The 23,705-nt window shown below is 43.3% G+C and overlaps 1 long non-coding RNA gene across 1 annotated transcript; it reads left to right on the top strand.

Annotated features, from left to right (window-relative positions):
* The first annotated feature begins 898 nt into the window (after positions 1 to 898).
* LOC140916734 (uncharacterized) lies at positions 899 to 10,750 on the top strand. The gene is made up of 3 exons (XR_012160630.1): positions 899 to 1,045; positions 7,153 to 7,305; positions 10,651 to 10,750. It is a non-coding gene; the product is annotated as an uncharacterized lncRNA (long non-coding RNA).
* Positions 10,751 to 23,705: the final 12,955 nt, after the last annotated feature.

Consider the following 23,705-nt stretch of genomic DNA (forward strand, 5'->3'; position numbering starts at 1 on the left):
CCTTCCCAGAGCGTGGGAACTCCCTACCTGCTCTCTCCTGGGGTTTTTTCCTTTGTGTTGGCTTTCCTGACCCTTGCATAGCTGGGGTCACTAATTATCGTTAAATAGCCAAATCAGAACCAGCTGAGGGATAGCAGCTAGGTCACAAGCAAAGCTGAGCCCACTCCTCTTTAAGGGCCAGCCAGACTGTGACAGGAATACAAAAATAAATAAGGTCTATTAGCCAGTGGGGTTAAAGGGAATTAAAAGGGTTCTGTGCAGCTGCATCAGGAGAAAAAGTTGTGCTAGAGAGAGAGTAGGCCTCAGAATAAATGAGGAGTGGGGGCGATATTAACGATGACTAAAATGCTTAACTTTGCCAAATCTGGGACTGCCTCCAGAGCCAAGCATTTCTTCTCAGAATACATCAAAACTTCATCAAACCCTAATAAAAACTCAGCCCATCTGGGGTGGAGAGACGCTTTCCTAAATCTACAAGCCAACAAAGACAATGTTTGTTCGGAATCTCCACTGCAACGAAAAGGATCCCCCATACTGGGGCTTGCTCAGAAGAGAAAATCCTCATGGTTACAAGGTGGCCCAGCACAATATGAGAAACAGACAGACATTGAGCCTATCACAGCCTGGATCAGGCAGTTCCAAGGCCGGTTTGAGGAACACTGGCTTCAATTAATGGCTTACTTATAAGATGAAAGAAGACAAACAATGACCTTGAGCTAAAACTACATTGTTTTATAACTAGAAAGAGGCCACTCATTTGGGAGCAGAATAAATATCTCCTAAGGACTTCTCTAAGTAGTGCATAACAATTCTGTGCCAAATACTAATGTGTTTATCTGTGCATAAAAACACTACTCCAGAAATTATGGTGAACCTACCACTATAATATATAATGAACCAATAATACAGCAGCAAGCAAATATGTTCTACTTACCTGTAAAAAGCTTTATTACAAACTCCTGGAGAGCCTGAGTGACATTCAGCCAACCCGTTCGTGCAGATCTTTATCGTGGACAAGAAGAGAAGCATATAATCTGCCTTTCTGGTAAGTGGCCTTTGTTTAGCATAAAATAAAATGAGAAATAATCTGTGTGTGTGTGATTGTAGGTATGAGAAGTGACTGAACACTGAGTTACTAGAAAAGCCCTTTTTCCTACGTAGATCTAAATTCAAAATGTCTTAGGGTCCCCAAACTGTGGCCCTTGAAGAGCTATTTGGCTACATGGTCCTAGCCCTCCTTCTTTCCAGTTGGGAGATGTGAACAGATAGGAGGATGAGGTGAAATGAAGAGCAAAGGGAGACCGTGGGGATAGATCTTTCCTAAAAAAGGGCAAAACACTGGCAATAAAAATATACAATTTACTTTCCTAGTGCACATGAGTAACCTCACACATGCCAACAGTCTCACTGAAGTAAGAGTTATTCACGGGTATAAATCATTACAAGATTGGGCCTTTAGTCTTGAGTTGATTGGGAAGCGATTCTCTCTCCCTACCTAAAAATTTTTGAGGAAAATTAAATTCTTTGAATTTTGGTTGGGTTTCCTCAGAAACAAATCTTTTTCTTTTTTGACAGGCAACCTTAATTTTAGAATTTCCTAACTTTTGAGTACTTGACTTTGCAACCTTATTGGTTTTTTAGCACATTGTTTGCATGTGCAATACATAATATACTAGAAATTTAATAAATGCTATAATAAAAATTTATATTCCTGGCATACCCTATATACAGGATCAGATATTTTAAAACTGTGTTTGTTCAAGCCATAATGGATGAAATTATCCTTACTATTGCTAAACAAAGGTCTGGCATCATTCACAGGATAGAGCAAAGATGAAATTTTGTGTGTCATAATAATGCATATCAAAATAATTATGCAAAACTCACCCATAATTTTAAATGTCACTAGAAATGTATAATAATTAGAGCAAGATCTGTAAAAGACACCTCGCAGAAACTAAAACCTGAGTTTTAAGGAGTGTGATACGGAACCAAAATGAAGTAACTGAAAGTACATAAGGGAAGCACAAGAAATTGGTATAATAGGCATTAGACACAATGGTTGAGATTTTCAAAACCAAACAAGGGGATTTCGACGCACGTCCTCTATTAATTTGATTCCTTTATACAACCTTGAAAATCTCAACCATATTTAGGGCCTAATGCTGCAACCCTCATGTAAGAAGCAGTGAGCTGGAGACTTTAAAAAGTAGAAGGAGAAACAAAACCTGGCTATGTACTTAGTTTTTAATACACACTTGCTCTGCAAAGGCGGCACCGCCTTGGTGGCCGACTCAAGCCAGCCCTGATTTACTGAAAGAGGAGCCCTGTGCCCCACCTACTCCCTGGGCCTAATTCCAAGATCATTCAAGGCAATGGGAGTCTTTCCATTGACTTCAATGACTTTGAAACAGGCCCTCAATCAGCGGCTGAATTGGGGCCCATCTCTGACGCTGCCTCCGGTACCATCACTTCTGATGGCCATGCCAGTAGGGAAGGTGTGAAAACACAGAGCTGGCTGGCTGGCACAGATGCTGAGCTGGACTTTACTTAAACAAAAGAGACAGAAGCAAAGATGACATCAGCAGTGAGTCTTATGTTCTTATGAAAGGTTAAGCCAAGAGATAACTACATCAGCCCCCCAAAAGGCAGATGTGCAATCGGTGCCTGTTTCTTCACAGAGACGCTGCTGCTTAGCATGCAGTGGCAGCATCGTCTCATCCTCTCCCTTTTATGCGCGAGATCCTTTAACTCAGGCCTACTGGAACCTACATTTCATTTCTTAGCTCAAGATTAGTTCCGGTCTGACACCAGAATGCCTGCTGCAGAGAGCACTGAACGGGACAGCTGCTTTTCCCTTCAACCGGGCTTGCTTTTAACACACACCTTCCCCTCTGATGTAGCAGGAGTAACACTGCTATTCACTGCCAGCATCCTGCCAGAGGAAGAGCTTACCTTTACATGGAATAACTTCCGCACATTTTCCACCAGCTCAGACACTCATGCCCAGGAAATGCAGAGCAGTCCGTAGCCCTTCGTCTTTATCTCTTTGTAATGTTGGAGATATTTAGGTAGAGTTGTTAATCATCTTCATGCTTAATATAAAGACTCTCAAAGGGGAAAAACTTAGCCACAGGCCAGGAACTGGTATTACAGAATTGCTGAAGTTAGAGAGCAAATATGGTGATCATATGTAGATCAAGAACCTGTTTACATCCATCCTTTTTTGCTTCCACTCTCATGCTATCATATTTATGTGGAGTCTCATGGGGACAAGTACTGCACAATAAATGTGTCTACATGAAAAACCTACAAGCTATTTAGGTTTTGTTGTCTGTATAACCACTGAGATCCTTTCTGAACAATTTTCAGTGGAAGAGGAGAAAAGAACAGCAGCAGTCTCAGAAGGATAACTGGTTCTCATATATGAAAGGAATAAGTAATCCCTTTATTTTGTAAAGGATGAGCAACAATTACTATTAGGAATCTCAAAGCATATCGTGTGAGAGGCAGTGCATATGGCCACCGCATTCCCCCATGAGGCCTGCAGCAACTGAGAAAGCACCTGCATTGCGTGTCCGAGGATTACAGATGCTGGTGGGGTGGGTTGAAACTGTCCCATGTGCCATGGTAAACTACTGAAAGCTGGAGGAATTACTGGCAATGTCAGAACACTTGAGGAGTGAACTGGAGGTATGCAATTTGGATCTGGGCTTCTTTTGTAGGACGTGTGTAAGTTGCCATCGGCATGGACTGAAACTGTAGCTTGAATAAAGGCTTTAGAAGCTACTCCGTTACTGATGTGAACTCCGTAAGACTTCACAGCACCTCCGTAGTCGTTTCAGTTTGTCCTTGGCATGTTCCGTGTTTGTGGCGGGGGGACGATAATATTCAAATCTTACCAAAAACTCTTTGGACCTAGAAATGCCAGACTGAATTAGCTCCTACGTTTGAGGTAGTTTCACAGCTTCAAAAGAGATGAAACAAAAAGCAAACCTTATTGAACACCTCAGTGACACCCAACATGAAAGAGCAAGGAAAGGAAGGGTTATTATTTAGATCTATCACATTTTCTGGGTACAGAAAAGGAGAGAGCATGCATGACCTACTTGCAGAATTAGGAATTATCAAGCAAGCAGGTTTTAGGAATTCAGGACCAAATCTGAACTCAAAAGCTAAATCTCCACACAACTCTGCAAAAACCTCTCCTGTCTGGTGACCTCTGCCTAAAATACTGTACGGTCATTTGAATTAAAAACACTCTTCTCCCCAACTTGACTTCTGATAGCTTTCCTGGTTTTAGTTATTGCCCAATCACGTCACATGGTTTCTAAGATGCAGGGACTACAGTTTAAGGACATCTAGAGCCTCCTGCAGACCCACTTGGTGAGACACTGACTACAGCATCATTCATTCCTCCACAAAAAGAAAAGGAGGACTTGTGGCACCTTAGAGACTAACAAATCACAAAAGCTTATGCTCAAATAAATGTGTTAGTCTCTAAGGTGCCACAAGTCCTCCTTTTCTTTTTGCGGATAACCCGGCTGCTACTCTGAAACCATTCCTCCACAGTATCTCTGCACTGAACAACAATCAAAGCAGCAGGCCGTGCAGGTGTGAGGTCCTGCTGGGATGGGACTAGGACCCAGGTCTCCAGGGTGCCTGATGCTGCCACACCGCTACCTAGCAGTTGTAGCAGGGCTGCATACATTATTGCCACACAAATACTTTGGAGATAAACTCTGCAGGAGGTACCACCTTGGACGGCTGGACAGCTTCTCTCATGGCCCCTGATTGATCCAGGCGCCCTATTTAAGCCCAAGAGGAGCTCCCAGGCAGTGTCTGTGCAATGAGATGGACTCTCATGCCAGCCGTAACACCAGACCTGCCTCTCAGCTCACTCTTGGACTCCTGACCCCAGCTCGGACCCTCAGCTTCTGCCCTTGAACTCTGACTCCAATCTCGACCCCTGGCTCCAGGACCTGGGATCTGACTCCATCTTTTTACCCCTGGTTTTGGTATTAGAGTTTCATCTTCAGCTTTGACCCTGAGCTTTGGTGCTTGAACTCAGTCTCTGGCTACAGACCCTAACTTTGCTCCTTGAACCCTGGCTCCCTTTCTTCCCCCCTGGCATTGGTACTAGGACCCCAAACTCGGGCTAACGCTCTTACATGCCGACCCTGGTTCTGACCCCCAACCTAGCCCCCGGGATTCTGGCACGGGCTCTGACCACCCTGCTCTGACAGCAGGGAGGTCCATTTTCCTGGCACTCCATGCCATGCCAAACAGAAAGGAGATGGTGTAGAAATGTATCGCCCCCTGCTGGGGATCAGAGGAATGACAGATAGCCGTTTCCAACAAACACTGCTCACGCAGCTCAGCAGCAGTCCCAGCCAGCAATCTCTCCTCCACAGCCAGCGGCTCCATCTGGGAGGGATGCTCTACGCACACTCCTAGCCCAGAAAGAAAAGCAGAACAAACATGCAGAGAACTCTAATTGCACCCCTGCTTCGGCTGCGTGTAGAAATGTGAAGAAATCACTGCATCTGTTGTCATACAGTGATGGACGCCTCTTGGCAGTCACACCATGGATCGAACCAGTGACTTCCTGACCTAAAAGCATGAGCTGCAAGATCTTAAGCCAAGACTGTATAGCGAGGGACTCTATCAAGTCATATCCTCTGCAGATCAGCAGAGCGGTGGACCTGTAACGCACACTAACCAGAGGGTTACAACAGCCCCTTGGGTTTGTGGGTCAGAAATGACAGTGAATGGTGACACAACATACGGGAAATAATGACCAGAGGGACTCCAGTAAACAACTAACTTCTAGAGAAGAAATCTCTGAGAGAAGCAGATGCTGGACAATACACCTGAGCTGTAAGACATCCATGCCAGGAGATCTGCATATGTCAGGGAGAAGCAGTCAAGGACTTGGTTAAGAGTTTCCTTATTCTTGATCCAAGACACCTGACTCTAGCTCCCTGAGGATGAAAGTGTAAAGGGCTGGTCCGAGAGGGTGAAAAGTCTTGATACTTGAAAATCACAGGAGGAGATGTTGAAAATGTGGAGGGATTCCCCTGCCCCTTTCAGAACATGCCCCAGGGGTCAAGGAGCAGTCCTCTCTTTCAACATCACCTTTCATCTCCTAATAGGCTTTTCATCTCCCAGTGGAAACTCTCTTAGCCCTAAAGCTTCACTGCTGATACCGAGGCCCAATACTGAATGTGCAGATTTTTGAGACTTGCAGTGTTGCAAACTCTGGAACATCTCATGGAATTCTGGTATTTTTCTTAAAGCCCCAGCTCCTAGAGTCATGTGATTATGTGAGAATCTCCATCCTAATTTAAAATAAATGAACAAAAAAACAGCAGCTAAAGTTTACAGCCTCATGGTTGTGGAGACAAGCTTGAAAACATGAATCCAAAAGGCTCAAGAATCAGAAGGCAAATAAAAAAGAACCTGAAGTTTATTATTTTTAATCCAACCTCATGATTATTGACTGCTTTGGGTGGGCAATACCAAACATGCAAAAAAATCCAATCTATACAAATAAATCCTCTAACTATCCAACTGCATTTGCACAACAAAAGATGTGCAAAACTTTTGAGACACACAAAGCCATAAGCACAGCAAACCACATCTTCACAAGTATGCATGTGCAATTTTGGAGCGTGCATATTAAGAAATATGGTTAAGATGGCTTACGAAACTTGGCCTTCATTAAAAAATTAAACTAAGGAGAAAACCGGGAGAGGAAATGAGATTCTCCTATGTTCCCTTAAATATTTCTGGGAAGGTTTATCTCCAGTGCCCTTTGAAGTCAATGGGAGTTTTTCCCCACAGACTTGCATGGGCTTTGGATCAAGCATATGATCAGAAGGATTTCCTTCCGTCATCATCCTCCAAACCTGCATGGTCTTAAGGGACGGAATTCATTTTATAGCATGGAATCCTCAATTTTCTAGATAATGTTCCCCTTTCTTCCACAAGACAACAAATGAAAATGGAGGTATCCCCTATGCATTTTGTACCGCCTCTATGGACTTCCCCCTCCTTACGGCTATCACAAAGGGAATCCTATACATATTTGTAAAGTATGTTTTATGTATTTCTGTTTAAAATGTTAAAGTCGGTTTTCCTTTGTTTCAGTTTCCTACACCAAGCTGTGATCCATGCTGACTGAGGGACAGACTCTAAATGAGTCAGCTGCACTAAACACAGATAGGAAAAGTGGTTTCCTTAGCAACAGGAGATGTGTGAAGAGGGGGGGAAAAAACGGAATGGCTTTTTCACTGTAAACAGGTTTGTTCTCATTTTAGCAACCTTCCTGCAAAACTGCACACAGAAGCTACTGACATTTTCAATGGTTTAAGTAAGATTTCTTACTTGGTTGGATGTTTGCAGTTTTGCTTGGGGTGGGCATGGGGTTAATTTTTATTTTGTAATTAATATTTCAAAGCAGCAAACAGTGTGATTTTAAAATAACAAAATCTGAAGTGTGGAAATGTGTTCTGACGTCTGGCGACAAAGAAAAATGAGAGGTGTTTTAAATCAATAAAGTCCTTATATCAACATAGCCACAGTGCTGCAAAGCCCTTTTTGATTATCCATCAGAAGTAGATTATGACTCTTCTACAGATCAGGAAAGGAAAATGTCAGGAGTGTTACTAGAAATCTAGCTGATGTGATATGCATTCAGGAAAAATCCCCGTTCCGGGGGATTGGAGATAAACCTCTGGAGATTCCAAACGAAACTGAAATGGTCCTGCAAGTTTTTTTTTCTTTTCCTCCTCTTTCTCCTGAAATGCTTTTCAAGGAAGAAAACCACAACTGAAACCCCTTTCTGTGTGCATTGGAATCAGTACCTTCCCATCCATTGGATATCCCTAAGCTATCTAAAAATAGAAAGGGGAAACCCGCCTGAGATCAAAGAGGTTCATTTACAAAGCACAACACGAAGACCGCCACAATTCTCATTCTCATCACGTCCGCAGTAGTCGGATGGCAAGAATCAAACCATTACTTTGAAAATGTAGGAATGTATTTTCTGCCTGTCACCCTCACTGGATACCAGCTACAAGTGCCTTCTCCTGGAGCTGAGTTAAAAATTAAAAGCGGCAAATAATGTATTCAGTGAATGTAGCCTTTATTCTTCTACGTGGGGGGGAGAGTCTTGTCCTCTGAGAGTCACGGGTGAAAAAATGCAGGGAAGATCTGGGGAGCTAAGACATGAGTGACACAACCAATGACAGGAAAGCCTCTGCACCCACTCTGCACAGAGCAATGGCAAAACAAGCACCAGCCTACCTCCAATATTCCAGCCAAGAACATCCCCCAGAAAAGAATGGGAAAACACCGAGAACACTGAGTATATGACATTAGAAATGGGGGCAGCAGATCCTCACCCCTGCCCCAGCCCATTTACATCCTGCATACAGGGGCCAGAGCAGTGAATAGGGGCCCCAAATGTCCCATATTTGGCTCCAGCGCAGACACAGGATGCGGAAGAAGCTGTAAGACAAGCCTAGGCGCCAACTCCATGGGTGCTCTGGGGCTGGCACTGCCAATATGCTCCTCCCCTTCAGCGGTTCATTGGCGGGCGGGAGGGAGGCACTGGGGGGGGTGGAGGGGCAGTGTGGGTTGGAAGAGGCGGAGCAAGAGTGGGGGGAAGGGAGAGGGGTGAAGTGGGGGCAGGAAGAGGCAGAGTGAGGGTGGTGCCTTGGGAGAAGGGGCAGAGCCGGGTTGGAGCACCTCCGGAGAAAGCTGAAAGTGGGCACCTGTGCCTCCAAGGACCTCTTTGCAAGCCTTGGTTTGGAGGCCGTGCTGGGCCAGGAGGGGCAGGTCAAAGGAGGGGCCACAGCATGCAATGCTGCAGAGATACTGTACAGTCCTGTGGGCCATTGGGCAACCTGGCGAGGTTGCTGTAACTCAGAAAGGCCCCCCAAGGCTAAATTACTGTGGGGACCATAGAGCTGCCCTGGGAGGGCAAAAAGGTGACTCCTTTGCAATCTTAGAGGTCCAACAAACAATCTTCTCCAAAAGAGTCCAGTGAACAGACAGCACCCAGTCTAAGCCAATCTGGAGCTTTCCATCTATCATAGACAGATTATCAGGGTTGGAAGGGACCTCAGGAGGTCATCTAGTCCAACCCCCTGCTCAAAGCAGGACCAATCCCCAATTTTTGCCCCAGCTTCCTAAATGGTCCCCTCAAGGATTGAACTCACAACCCTGGGTTTAGCCAGCCAATGCTCAAACCACTGAGCTATCCCTCCCCCCTGATTCACTAGGGCTTGGATGGCCCATGTAATTGGTAGGGATACATCTCTCTAGCCAGAGTCTTCACAACCATAGTCCATAATACCCAAGCACCTCACAAACACCGAGTAATTTAGCCTCACAAAACAACTACGAGTTAGGGGAGTATGAAAAGCCATGGAATTAATGGGCAGGAGAAATGGAACTATGTTAGCAGTGCTGGTGTCTGCAGGTAAGGTTGGAGGGGCAGTACGAATTGGCCTGCATTACCTGTGCTGTAGATAACTAAAGGATGGCATTTTTAAGGGCTGACAATCTGGAATCTTCACAAGTACAATAAGACGGACAGCAAAAGGCTCCATCTCTAGCCAAGGGTGGTTGAGAAGGAGCTGAGGACAGTTAGCCCCCATGCGCTGTCTAGCCTTGTGGTGCAGCACAAGGAGACAGCACGTGCACAGGCCCAATGGACACTGCTACCGAAGTTCTCTGATCAGCAGCGCAGTGATGCAGATATACTTACAGCACCCACAGGGACACTATTCAGAAAATTTAGAGGACTGTAAGAACAGCCACACTGGGTCAGAACAATGGTCCATCTAGCCCAGTATCCTGTCTTCTGACAGTGGTTTCAGAGGGATGGACAGAACAGGACAATTTATTGAGTGATCCAACCCCTTTCATCCGGTCCCAGATTCTGGCACTCAGAGATTTAAGGACACATGGGGGTGAGTCCCTGACCATCTTGATGGAGCTATTGATGGACCTATTCTCCATTAACCATCTAGGTCTTTTTTTAACCAAGTTATGTTTTTGGCCTTCAAAACAACCCCTGGCAAGGAGTTCCACAGGTTGACTGAGTTGTGCAAAGAATTAGATTCATACAATCATAAACTTTAAGATCAGAAGGGACCATCAGGAACATGTAGTGATTCTAGTCTGACCTCCCAAACATTGCAAGCCACAGAACCTCATCCTCCTCTCCTGTAATGGACCCATAGCTTCTGGATTAGTTACTGAAGTCCTCAAATCATGATTTATAGATTTCAAGTTACAGAGAAACCACCATTTACTCCAGTTTAAAGCAGCAAGTGGCCCCATCCCCATGCTGCAGAGGAAGGAAAAAAACCTAGGGTCTCTGCCAATCTGACCCAGGGGAAAATTCCTTCCCGACCCCAAATATGGTGATCAGTTAGACCCTGAGCATGTGGGCAAGACCCACCAGCCAGACATGTGGGAAAGAATTCTCTGTAGTAATTCAGAGTCCTTATGTTTGTTTTAAACCTGATGTCTATTAATTTCACTGAGTGACCCCCTCCCTCACTTCTTGCATTATGCAAAGGGGTAAATAACACTTCCTTGTTCATTTTCTCCCCACCATTCTTGATTCTACAGACCTCCATCATAAACCCCCTTTGTCGTCTCTGCTCTGACCTGAACAGTCCCAGTCTTTCTAATCTCTCCTCATCTGGAAGCTGTTCCACGCCGCTAATCGTTTTTGTTGCCCTTCTCTGCACTTTTTCCAATTCTAATAGACCTTTTTTGAGATGGGACGACCAGCACTGCAGGCAGTCTTCAAGTAGTGGGTGTACCATGGATTTATATATTGGTATTATGATATTTACTGTATTGTCTATACTTTTCCTAATGATTCCCAACTTCTGTTCGCTTTTTTTTACTGCCGCTGCACACTGAATGGATGTTTTCAGAGAACTCTCCACAATGACACCAAGATCTCTTGCTTGAGTGATTACTGCTAAATTAGATCATGTCATTTTGTATGTATAGTTGGGATTATGTTTTCCAGAGTGCGTTACTTTGTATTTATCAAAGTATGTCATCTACCATTTTGTTGCCCAAATCACCCAATTTTGTGAGATTCCCTTTGTAACTCTTCACAGTTTGCTCTGGACTTAACTATTGAGTAATTTTGTATCAATTCTGCAAACTTTGCCACCTCACTGTTAACCCCTTTTTCCAGATCATTTTTGTGTAGTTCCCCTTTTTGAAGTTAAATGCTACTGTGATGGGTTTCTTTGGTATTCCCCCCATAAAAAGACATTAAATTTAATTACATTATGGTCACTATTACCAAGCAGTTCAGCCATATTCACCCTTGGACCAGATCCTGTGTGCCACTTAGGACTAAATCAAGAAATTGCATCTTTCCTTGCGGGTGCCAGGACTAGCTGCTCCAAGAAGCAGAATTTATTGATCTCTAGAAATTTTATCTCTGCACCCCATCCTGAAGTGATATGTTCCTTGTCAATATAGGGATAGTTGAAATCCCCCATTATTATTGGGATTTCTGTTTTCGTAGCCTCTCTAATCTCCCTGAGCATTTCACAATCACTGTCAACATCCTGGTGAGATAGTCGGTAGTATACTCCTCCTCCTATACTCTTATTATTCAAACATGGCATTTCTATCCACAGAGATTCTATGGAACTGTAATTCATTTAAGATTTTTACTATATTTGACTATGCTTTTTTTCCACATATAGTGCCACTTCCCCACCAGTGCGACCTACTGTCATTCCTATATATTTTCTACCCCCGAATCACCTTGTGCAATTGATTATCCTCATTCCACCAAGTTTCTATGATGTCTATTATATCAATATCCTCATTTAATACCAGGCACTCAAGTTCACCCTTCTTAAGATTTAGACTTCTTGCATTTGTATACAAACACTTACAACATTTGTCAATATTTAGTTTTCTGCCTTCATGTGATATAATTGAATGGGATCTTTTTCATTTGACTGTTTCCTTTCAGTTCCTACCTGCACTCTATCAATGTCTAGCCTCTCCTCTTTACAAGGATATAGAGTACCCTCTTTAATAAATCCTCCCCTACGGGATGTGTCTGTCTGAACCGTGTGCTCCTCCGCACCTGTCGGCTTTCCCCAGCCCTTAGTTTAAAAACTCCTCTATGATCTTTTTAATGTGACATGCCAGCAATCGGATTCTGTTTTGGTTTAGGTGGAGACCATCCTTCCTGGACAGGCTCCTCCTTTTTCCAAAAGCTTCTCCAGTTTCTAATAAACCAAAATCCCTTCTCCCAGCACCATCGTCTCCTCCATGCACTGAGATCCTGCAGTTCTGCCTTTCTAACTGGCCCTGCGCAGGAAACTGGAAGCATTTCAGAGAATGCTACCATGGAGGTCGGGAACTTTAATCACTTACCTAGCAGCCTAAATTTGGCCTTCAGGACTTCTCTCCTATCCTTCCCTAGGTCATTGGTACCTACATGAACCACAGATACTGGCTCCTCCCCAGCACTGCACATAAGCCTGTCTTAAGAGGTCTGCAACATCGGCAGCCAGCAGGCATTTCACCATGCAGTTCTCCCAGTCTTCACAAATCCAACTATCTGTATTGCTAATGATTGACTCTCCCCTTGCTATGACCTAACTCTTCCAAATAACTGGAGTTCCCTCCCCCGGAAAGGTATCCTCAGTATAAGAGACTACTATGACATCATCTGGGGGGTGGGTCCCAACTATAGGATCATTTCCTTCTGTTCCACTCTGATGTTCTCCTTTCCTGACATTTTCATCCTCCTCAATAGCTCACAGGCTGTCAGACTGGGGGTGGGACCGCTGTACTGTGCCCCAGAAAGTCTCATCTGTGTACCTCTCTGTCTCCCTTAGCTCCTCCAGTTCAGCCATGCTGGCCTCCAGAGCCCATACACGGCCTCTGAGGGCTATGAGCTCCTTGCACCAAAAACACATTTGCCACCTGCCCACAAGGCAGGTAATCACACATGCTGCAGTCAGTGCAATACACTGAATAGCCCCTACTCTGCTGCTGGACTTTTGCCTGTATTATTTTTCTTCTTACAGGGTTTGTTTGTTCTTTGTGGGTTTTTTGTTTTGTTCTGTTATTGGTAAAAACAAAAGTGTTTGCCATTAATGTCTTACCATGTGTAAATTGATCACTGGCCCTGAAATTTGGGGATAATAATAAACAGTTCATCATGAAGCTAATACACACTGGCCTGAACTTTTTTAGTTTTTTTCAAACAAGCTATTACAGCCGGACGAAGCGTCCGGTGAACATCCCATTTCTCAAATGTAGCTCCTTTCTGTGCTCACAACAAAGCGACTTCACTGTTTATAAATGTCTTCGTTACTAGAAATTGCTCAATGGTTTGTGTGAACATATTGCAGTCTGTGGACATGGGTGCAAGTTATTCACTGCAACTCTTGCTTTAAGTATTTGCTGCAGTAAGCAAGTTGCTGTATGTACAGCGTGAGTGGTCACCTACTCACACGCTATCATTTCTGCTCCCTAACTGGACGATCAAAACCCATGAAGAACTTTCAAGACTTCCACACAAACACTTCTGACCCAGCTATATATGCACATGGGTATTTCCCATACTTTTGCACCATCTGAAGTATGGGGAAAGTTCAGCTTATGTATCTACATACTAGTTTTAAAGGCAAGATTCTGCCCACAATTTGCAGTAAAGAGGAGGTGCACACAGTCTGGCTGTAAGTGGCTGTTTCCAACCTTCATTTTTTGTTTTTCCCCACAATTTCTTCCTTGTTTTCTTCTTGTGGCTTCAGGGGAAAGGGGGAGCAAGGGTGGGGCCTCGGGGCAGAGTGCGGGCGGGACCACGGATTGGGGAGGTTTAGCCTCCCCTGGCCTATTATACCCACTGCCCATGACCTGTGGTTTTATTCTGACTTCTCTGTCATCTTTTAAAGCAAGGGTGCAGATTTAAGTTCACACCTGATCCAAATTTTGTGGTTAATTAGTGAGTTGGCTAATCCACTGGAAGCAGGCATACTTTAAACATGTGTGAGTAAATACTGAGTATTTCAATCCCATCTCTCACTCATTTGAACTCTCGCCGATATTTACAAGAATTAACATTTTAGGCATTTTAATTACACTGCTTTAGTCCTGAGTATCCCAGGTATTTTCAGTTCATCAGACAGATGATATTTAGCTCATCTATACACACTGAATGGCTTCTGTTTCCAATCACACTGACGTTAACTTGCTTTGATTTTAACTAACTCAGCTAGTCCCTGCCATTGAGCGCCTATCCTGAAACCCAAGCAGCTATGAGATTCTGCATCTTTATGTCGGACTCCAGGACAGAAAGCTAATATCTGCAAAACTGACAAATTTCACAACATTCACTCTAACATAGCCCCAATTTTATTTAATGCCACTGCAGTGTTGTTAAAGACAACGTGTCTAATGATATTTATGTGCCAGAATCTCATTACAAAGAAAGGAATAGTATCAGACTGGTCGACATATAAATCTCAGCTGCCCTCTACGTATTAAAAATGTTAATTCTTATTAGAAATGCTAAATGGCTTCACAATAAGTAGTGAATCTACAATAATTTGGAGAACTTTGTTTACATTTTGCCAGAAGTCCCCTCCTGCATTAAAACCCACAGGAAAGGGGCTCTGTGGGAAGAAATATCTGGGATTTAGGTACCCCCAATCTAGGTGTAGGTGCTGATCTCTGGCACCCAACCCACAGCTTGTTGGAAGCATGGGCAGTCTCAGACTCCCAGGGGAGAAGTTAAAAAGCCCTTCTGCAAGATATCTGATCTGTGTTTCACAATACCTTACAGGGAAAGCTTGTGAGCTGACTGCTGCCCCCCTGGTAGCCACTGGCAAAAGAGGTTAGTCCAGGAGAGGGAAAAAGTATTTCACATGTATTTCTTGAGGATTCCTATCTCAGCTGGAATGATAGGGCAGTTTTGACACTAAGAAGAAGACAGGCATTGACAGGTTATCTCCCTGACAAGACAGTTCTTCCAAATTCTCACAGCTATAGAAATAATCCTATTAGCCCTTCTTCTCTCCTAACAAGTTCTTGTACTTGTTTGAGTGGTTTTATTTTCAGAAGGTTTTTATTAGTTTACACATTTGGAACATTTAAGTGTCTAAGAGACCCTTTGTTTCCATACTTGCATTTTTTTTTAAAATAATCTGTATGACAATCTTTGACTTTAATTTGGTTTTCTCTGGGAAATAAGACAGACATTCTAGCTAATTAAATACAAGTTTGGAGTTTGACTGGTTGGTATATTCTTAGAAGTAACTGACATGGATTTGTAATTACAACATTCATAAGGATCCCTAAATGGCCCCCTCAAGGATTGAACTCACAACCCTGGGTTTAGCAGGCCAATGCTCAAACCACTGAGCTATCCCTCCCCCCATATTGTCTTTTGAAATATGTTCTTTGCACAGATAAACACATTTTTTAAAATAGAGCAAATGGGGAGTCAGACAGTAGAGCTAGAGGAGCAGGAAAATGGCAGTAGAAACCAAATTCTATCACGTTTCATTACATGATATTTCACACAAAAAATGTGGTATTTTGGCAACTCTGCATGTAGTAGTCATACCGGCTCTATTCCTTGAACCAGACTCAGAAGTGCCCAGTGCCAGACCTGCACAGAGGGGTCACTGGAATGCCCCCTTTCTGCAACTGATGCTCTCTGTGTAGGCAGAGGTTAGGCAAGGATAACATAGATTGGGCTACTCCTGGTCTACACCACTCAGGTATTCCCCTTCATCGGGGGAATCCCTTGCTGTCCACCTATGATATCTTTAGACCCCTAGAATCACAGAATATCAGGGTTGGAAGGGACCACAGGAGGTCATCTAGTCCAACCCCCTGCTCAAAGCAGGACCAACCCCAACTAAATCATCCCAGCCAGGGCTTTGTCAAGCTGGGCCTTAAAAACCTCTAAGGAAGGAGATTCCACCATCTCCCTAGGTAACCCATTCCAGTGCTTCACCGCCCTCCTAGTGAAAATGTTTTTCCTAATATCCAACCTAAACCTCCCCCACTGCAACTAGGAGACCATTACTCCTTGTTCTGTCATGTCATCTGCTACCACTGAGAACAGCCTAGCTCCATTCTCTTTGGAACCCCCTTTCAGGTAGTTGAAAGCAGCTATCAAATCCCCCCTCATTCTTCTCTTCTGCAGACTAAATAATCCCAGTTCCCTCAGCCTCTCCTCGTACGTCACATGGTCCAGCCCCCTAATCATTTTTGTTGCCCTCCCCTGGACACTTTCCAATTTTTCCACGTCCTTCTTGTAGTGTAGGGCCCAAAACTGGACACAATACTCCAGATGAGGCCTCACCAATGCCGAATAGAGGGGAATGATCACGTCCCTCGATCTGCTGGCAATGCTCCTACTTATACAGCCCAAAATGCCGTTAGCTTTCTTGGCAACAAGGGCACACTGTTGACTCATATCCAGCTTCTCGTCCACTGTAACCCCTAGGTCCTTTTCTGCAGAACTGCTGCCTAGCCATTCGATCCCTAGTCTGTAGCGGTGCATGGGATTCTTCCGTCCTAAATGCAGGACTCTGCACTTGTCCTTGTTGAACCTCATCAGATTTCTTTTGGCCTAATCCTCTGATTTGTCTAGGTCCCTCTGTATCCTATCCCTACCCTCCAGCGTATCTACCACTCCTCCCAGTTTAGTGTCATCTGCAAACTTGCTGAGGGTGCAATCCATCCCATCATCCAGATCATTAATGAAGATATTGAACAAAACCAGCCCCAGGACCGACCCTCTTGTGCTCCCACCTGATGCAACAGAGGTGCATTAGGAATGAAGATCTAATCCATAAAGTTTTACCCAGCCCTGTCACGTGGTATGTTCAGGAGCCCCTGCGTCTACTGTGCTCTGCACAGCTTAGATTCAAACAGTCCTTGCCACTACAAAGGAAATTCTTGATGGCTAATGGGTCAGATCTTCAGCTAGCGTACATCAGCAGTGCTCCACTGATTATCATGTTACCTTTTAATTAAATGAATGGAGCTGTGCTTCTTTACCAGCCTGAGAATCTCACCCAACATGTGTGAACTCAAAAACTGTTCAGACATTTCCCCAAAACCTCAGATCTCAAATGTTACGCCAGTGAAGTAGTACACATGAATTGGTAGAAAGATGCATGTTAACTGTACAGAAAGGGTGCCAACAAGCTGTAATTAAAAATGCCAGAAAATCCCAACTGACTGAAATTAAAATGTTATCAGATTAGAAATATGTACTTTATTTGTTGTTTAAAAGAAAAATACGTCTGGCATGTAATCACTTTTGTACTGCACTGATACCAACCACATGGTTAGTGCATATAGCTAGGAAATCAGTGGAGTTTATCATTAGGTATCAACAGTGGAAAACTAAGGACAGTATGCAGTAATTCTGCAGATACAGTATTCTGATTTAAGTGTAATTTATGTCTGCTCATTTAGACTGCAGTTATTCCAAATACCAGATGGTTTTTAACTTCTTTAGTCCTACATAAAAATGGTGATTAGTGCACATTATATTTATTTTGTGACTGTAGAGGAAATGTAATCCAGCTGAAGTCAAACCCTTATGGCAACACAACAGGAATTCTCTGCCTACACTTTACCGCTAGGAAGTGAAAGAAAGATCTGTTTTGTTGTTCTAACATTCTAGTTTATTGCTGACATTTATTATGCTACCTTTCATAAATGAGAGGTAAAGGTGCAGCAAAAATCAATGGTAATAAGAACTAAACTACACTTATATTGAACAGGAGCAGAGGGGTATTCTGCCTTTGATTAATTCATTACTAAATAGAATATGAAAAATTATTTTCTTACATTGTTCATAAACAATATAGTACTGTATGTGGAAATATGTGGACAATGAAATACTGGCTTCTTCAACAAAAGGACTTTGTTAATGGAACATTTAGATTATCCTAGCTACACTGTTGCAGTTGCAGCTAGATGCAATCTAGCTGCCACAGTTCGGGAAGGTGGATTACCTACATCAACGAAAAACCCCTTCTGTCGATATAAGAAGTGTCTACACTATGGTGCTACAGTGGCATAGCTGCATCTATATTGTGTAGCTATGCCCATATACTGAATAGCAAGTTAATATCTTCAACCTAGGAGAGATTCCTATTCCTTCTACAACACATTTTTTAGGGGGTTACAAAATTAGATGCAACAAAAACACGTCTGAAAAGGTCCTATTAGCTCTATAAAAGGCACTTCTAAAAACTCTTCCCCTTGGAGCACAAGTTCTATTGACTTTAGTTGCTTTGGAAAAAATCTCCTTACTATCTCCAAACAAGTCTGAACTCATCTTCACACCTCCTATGCCTTCACCACTTTTATTCCTCTTGGGGAATGAACAGACCATGCCAAAGCAGAGAGTCTGATCAAATTACAAAAAGCGCCTATAAGAAACAAGACATGGAGATTCTAAGATATATGCCTCCCTCTGTAATTCAATAGTATTAAGGATGGGAACACAGTAGGATAAAGACTGGGAGGTGAAAACCCTTGTACTTTATTATTTAGACAATGCATGAAACATTGCTGTTTTGATTAATCAAGCAAAGTATTTAAACCCATGCTTAAATGTAAGAACCTGCTTACGTCCCATTGAAGACAACGGAGCTTAAGCATGCTTCTAAAGCCAAGCATATGCTTATGTGGTGTGTGAAGTGAGGATGGATTATTTAAGGGTTTAAGACCCAAGCCTACAAGTGACCCCTGCAGGCAGACCTTTGCAATGAAGTCAAAGGGGCCTTACGGGTGCAGGGGTTTGCTGTTGCCGTTAGATGAAGGCTTGTGTCAGATCCTTCATGTTCTCGTCCTGTGCCTTGCTGGACCTAGCCATCCTTTGATGTACATGTGCAATAACCAATAATAAAGGTTTTGCATGTGTTTAGAGGGGCAAGTGAGCCCCATTATTAGAATTAATATATCAATAAATTACAGAAATCATACATTGGCCCAGTGCTTGCCTTTTGCTGCCAAAGAATATCTTTGTGTTGGCAGAGCTTTCCTCTTGTAATTAAACTGAGTCCATTCTTGAACCCATTCTATCTGGGAATGAACCACTGAACCATAGATCATCAGTGCAAGCTGTCGCATTTGAGACAGATCAGTAATACAGTTTGAGAAATAGATGCACTGATGAGGCATTGCTGAAGGAGCTCTCCTCACTATTCCATGAAGAAAATCAGCCACGCACACCATATTAAAAGCTAATTTCCTGATAACCTGGTAGGAACGCTGACGCTAAATCAGCATTTACATTTCCAGCTGGGGTATTCAAATCCAGAATCAGTGAGGCTGCTGAAGACCTGCCAGTGATGCCAGTGGACTGAAAGGGAGATTCCAACCCTCTGCGGTGGCACTGTGACTTATGCAGGCAGTCATACCGATATACATACACTACTAATTCCTGCCAGGCCTGGTCCCTGCACTCTGCCTGAGCGAACGGTTGGGTGCAGAGAAATTGTTCAAGTCATTCTGGAATCTTCCAGCATATCCTCGATCATATCCTTCATTAGCATACATGATCCATTAAGCAGCTTTTGGTCATGGCTGAAGGCCTGTGGCCCCAGTTACTCAGGGACCACAATCCTGCCCCTTTCCTGTTACGCCCAGGGCTACAGCAAACCTGTGATGCATGATGCAGAAAAGGTGCAAAGGCCCCCGGTTCCTGATCAGTGGCAAAACAGCCCAGGCCCTCTATCCTTAGCTGTAAGATATGGACCTGCTCCTTCCCGGTTGAACTGACAAAGCATCAATGGGGCCAAACTGTCCATCTCCTTTGCCGAGAATATCTCCACATGTGGGAGTCTGCACCAGACACGGAGCTGGCAGGTAGGCACCACTTTCCGTTCAAGCAGGGAGATGTGTCAGGGTGTGGCCGGAGCATGCTGAGCACTGATAATCTCTCTCAGGGGCACCACTGGAGTTTAGTTCAGCTGCTCTAAGCTACTCCGAGGTTCTGGCTAGAGCAGAACCAGCCAGAGAATCAGGGAGCTGTAACCAATGACCCCTCCCCCCTGGCATGTGTGAGCCCAGCTCTGTCACAGCGGAGAAGACAGACCGAGGTAAACTACTGTACCTCATGGATTCAAGTGAGCTGTAGCTCACGAAAGCTCATGCTCAAATAAATTGGTTAGTCTCTAAGGTGCCACAAGTATTCCTTTTCTTTTTGCTGTAAACTCTGCAATTTTAGTCCATACGCTTTACTGCGGCATGAGTTCAGAAGGGATTGGGTTATTTGCAGCTTTTCTTCAGTTAAGGGGCAAAATCAAGTGACTGTAATTTATACTTTGAGAGGAGGAACATATAATATGCAGCTTCTTTTGGGGGCAGGGTACAGGACAATCCTTTAAGTGTGACTGGAATGTAAGTACTTACACGTACATTTTCATTCTAAAATGTATGGTTAACTAGTTTAGAAATAAAAATAAAAAACCCAGAAGGTTAGAACGGCTACTTTAATAAAAACACGGTTGAAAATTTGCTGTGTATTATTAAGTAGAGAACTCAAAGTATAGCTAAAGTGTTGTAGTGGTCACTGATGGACTGAAAGTTATTGAATAAGCCATAAATCCGAGGCTAGTTTTATTGTACGTTGTTCAAACTGCCACTGTTTCACATACCACAGCACGGAAATCATGCACTGAGTTTACAAAACAAGAGTGTGACCCAAAGCCCAATGAAGTCAATGGAAAGGGCTTTGGACTAGGCTCTATGAGCAGTCAAACCTCAATCACAAAAAGTCTTTCTTTTTTTTACTTCCTAGGAGCCACCTTCCTCCCTCATCCTTTGACGATCCCTTAATAAGGCTACTTGGACTGCAGCCAGCCATGGATTCTCAGTCTCAACTGCTGTATCCCATTTAAAATCTCCGCGTGTTAATGCCAGACACTCAGGAGGTGTCAAAATTGTGTGTCCAATTATAACTCCATAACAATCATAGAGAGGAACTGGCAGATGGCTATCATATGCTTAAAGTATCATTTCTAAAGTAAAAAAAAACATTTGTTTTCCCCATCAAATTAAATATTTTCCTGTTTGAGTTCATATTTTAAGAAGAATTTAGGAAAACCTGCCGGTGATCTAGAAACATTCTGTCTTACATTGGCACTCTGTGCTTTACAGCTCTTCTTTGGGGATGGCTCTAAGATGTCCCAGATACCAAGATGTTTTTTAGCAGCATCTGGCTTTTTGGCACACTAGGGTTGGCAGCTTCAACACTGCCAGGGGGTAGTTCTATGTTTCAAGTGTGTGACTGGGGTTGCCTTGACCGTCTACATGACATTTCTTTTTGATTTACCTTTCTGTGTGAGTGGCGTTATTTCCTCTCTGGTGTCACGGCTCATGCAATTTCAGCATGTTGAATCCACAAGGGGATCTTAAAATCGAATCACAGTGGACATCCCTGTATGATTAGATATGAAATTGTTGGATCATTCTAAACCAGGGTCATCTGTGGGTCACGAACCGCTCTTCCTGCCCTATTGCCCTTGTGAGAGCAACATGACCTTACGGATATTCGGGGGGGGAGGGGAAGGATTTGAAATTTTTTTAGTTAACAACAAAAAAAACCAAAAACACATTGTTCCAGAAAAATGTTCCCACTTTTCAACCAACTCAGACATTTTGATGCGCCATCACTTGTAAAATGGAAATGTATGTTCTCACTTAGCTACAGAGGGGAGGGATAGCTCAATGGTTTGAGCATTGGCCTGCTAAACCCAGGGTTGCGAGTTCAATCCTTGAGGGGGCCATTTAGGGATGTGGGGCAAAAATTGGGGATTGGTCCTGCTTTGAGCAGGGGGTTGGACTAGATGACCTCCTGAGGTCCCTTCCAACCCTGATATTCTATGATATATGCACATCAGAAATCTGCTTCCTCTGATCAATCACAGCATGGTCTCATGCAACGCTTCCCAAACTGCGAGCCAGGGCTTTCTTGGGGAGACACAATGGTTCATGGGGGAGCTCTGAGTGTTGCCAGTGGGGAGGGGATTGAATCGATATGGCTGCTTTTCTTTATTTCTAATTAAGATACTATTAAACTAGGCTTAAAATCACCTGTGTCTTACATACATGTCTCTGTCTTATGTTGCTGCTGGCCTCTCCTGCAAAGGGGCTTCAGCAGAGAGACTCCCTGCTGGGGGAAGCATTCAGCAGGAAGTCTCTTGACTGAAAGACCCCTGCTGGAGCAGAAGGCCAAGCAACACTTCCAGAACCAGTAGCACCCGCACTTGCATTGGCTTTGCCCTCAGCCCCCTTGTTGTATGTACATGTTATCTTCATCACACAAGGATTTTTACCAAGTGCCACGACTGGATGTAGCAAACATTTGGCTGAAGATTATTAGATTTAACTCCCGCTCTTGGGTAACAGTGTGCTTCATTTCAGCCTTAAGTATCTCAGCTCAAGGAAATCTCTTAGAATGATCAAGTGAACAAAGGGTGAAGACCAAGTTTTCAAAGTTAAAACACCAGAAATTCTGGATTTCTGTTCAAGGGGAGTATGAAGAACTCAGGGGTGAAGCTATGAAATTGCTGCTTCCATTCACTTCTAGTCTTGGGTTTTCAGTGAAAACTAAACATAGGAACTTTTAAAACTTGGAAAACAAAAGTTACGACTGATGCTACAAGAGATTCAATCAAACATTACTACATGGCTCAAAACAGGCCAAATCTTCTCACTAAAATGTTACGCTGTGTCTGAACACACACACACAAATTCCATATTTTCAAATCATAGTTTTAAAACCCAGATTAGATTGAATTATATAATTAAACAAATTGTTTGTTGTTGAATAAAGTCACAAAACCATCTGATCTCTAGCGTCCCTAGTGAATCTAGTGTCTGGAGTTAGTTAAAAAATGATATTTGGTTGTGGGGAGCCACTAACTTCTAAGATATCTGTAAGGGAGCCTCAGTACTAAAAGGTTTGAGAACTACCTATCTAGTGGGTAGTGTACTAGACTGGAAATCAGGTGACCAGAGGGCAAGTCACTTCACTTCGTTTCCTTTCCTGTCCGTTGTCTGGTTTGTCTAATTAGATTCCAGCCTCATCAGTGCAGGGACGGTCTCTTATGATGCATTTGCACAATGCCTAGTGCAATGGGGAACTGATCTCCGTTGGAAATCTAAGTGCTACTATATTACTACTAACGATCATCCCATTTATTTTTCTTAAATGTCATGGGATATCTACAACCCACGTTCTGGATAAATGTGTATCAAGATTATCATTTACAGTAGCACATACTATGTGCTAGTTTTTTTCCTGCTTTAAGGAGATCACAGTCTGAGAACAGACAAGACAATAAAAGGTAACAGAAGAAAGGGAATGTGTGAACAAGAATAGGGAAATTATATACAAGTCAACTTGTTTCACTGTCAGCAATACGTTAATGAAAAACACAGTATTACAAATCCACACAGTACTCCACAGAGTACGTATGTCCTTTCTAATAATTCCATTTTGGAATGCATCTTTGCATTGCTTTCACGTCAGCCATAAGCTTTGTAAGACATTGTGCTGTTAACATCTCTCTCAGACATAAGCTTTACGGTTCAAAGAAGTTGTCAACAAAGTTGACCTATTAAGTGAACACATACTGAATGAT

This window comes from Lepidochelys kempii, chromosome 9 (genome assembly GCF_965140265.1).
Source record: "Lepidochelys kempii isolate rLepKem1 chromosome 9, rLepKem1.hap2, whole genome shotgun sequence".
Taxonomy (NCBI): Eukaryota; Metazoa; Chordata; order Testudines; family Cheloniidae; genus Lepidochelys; species Lepidochelys kempii.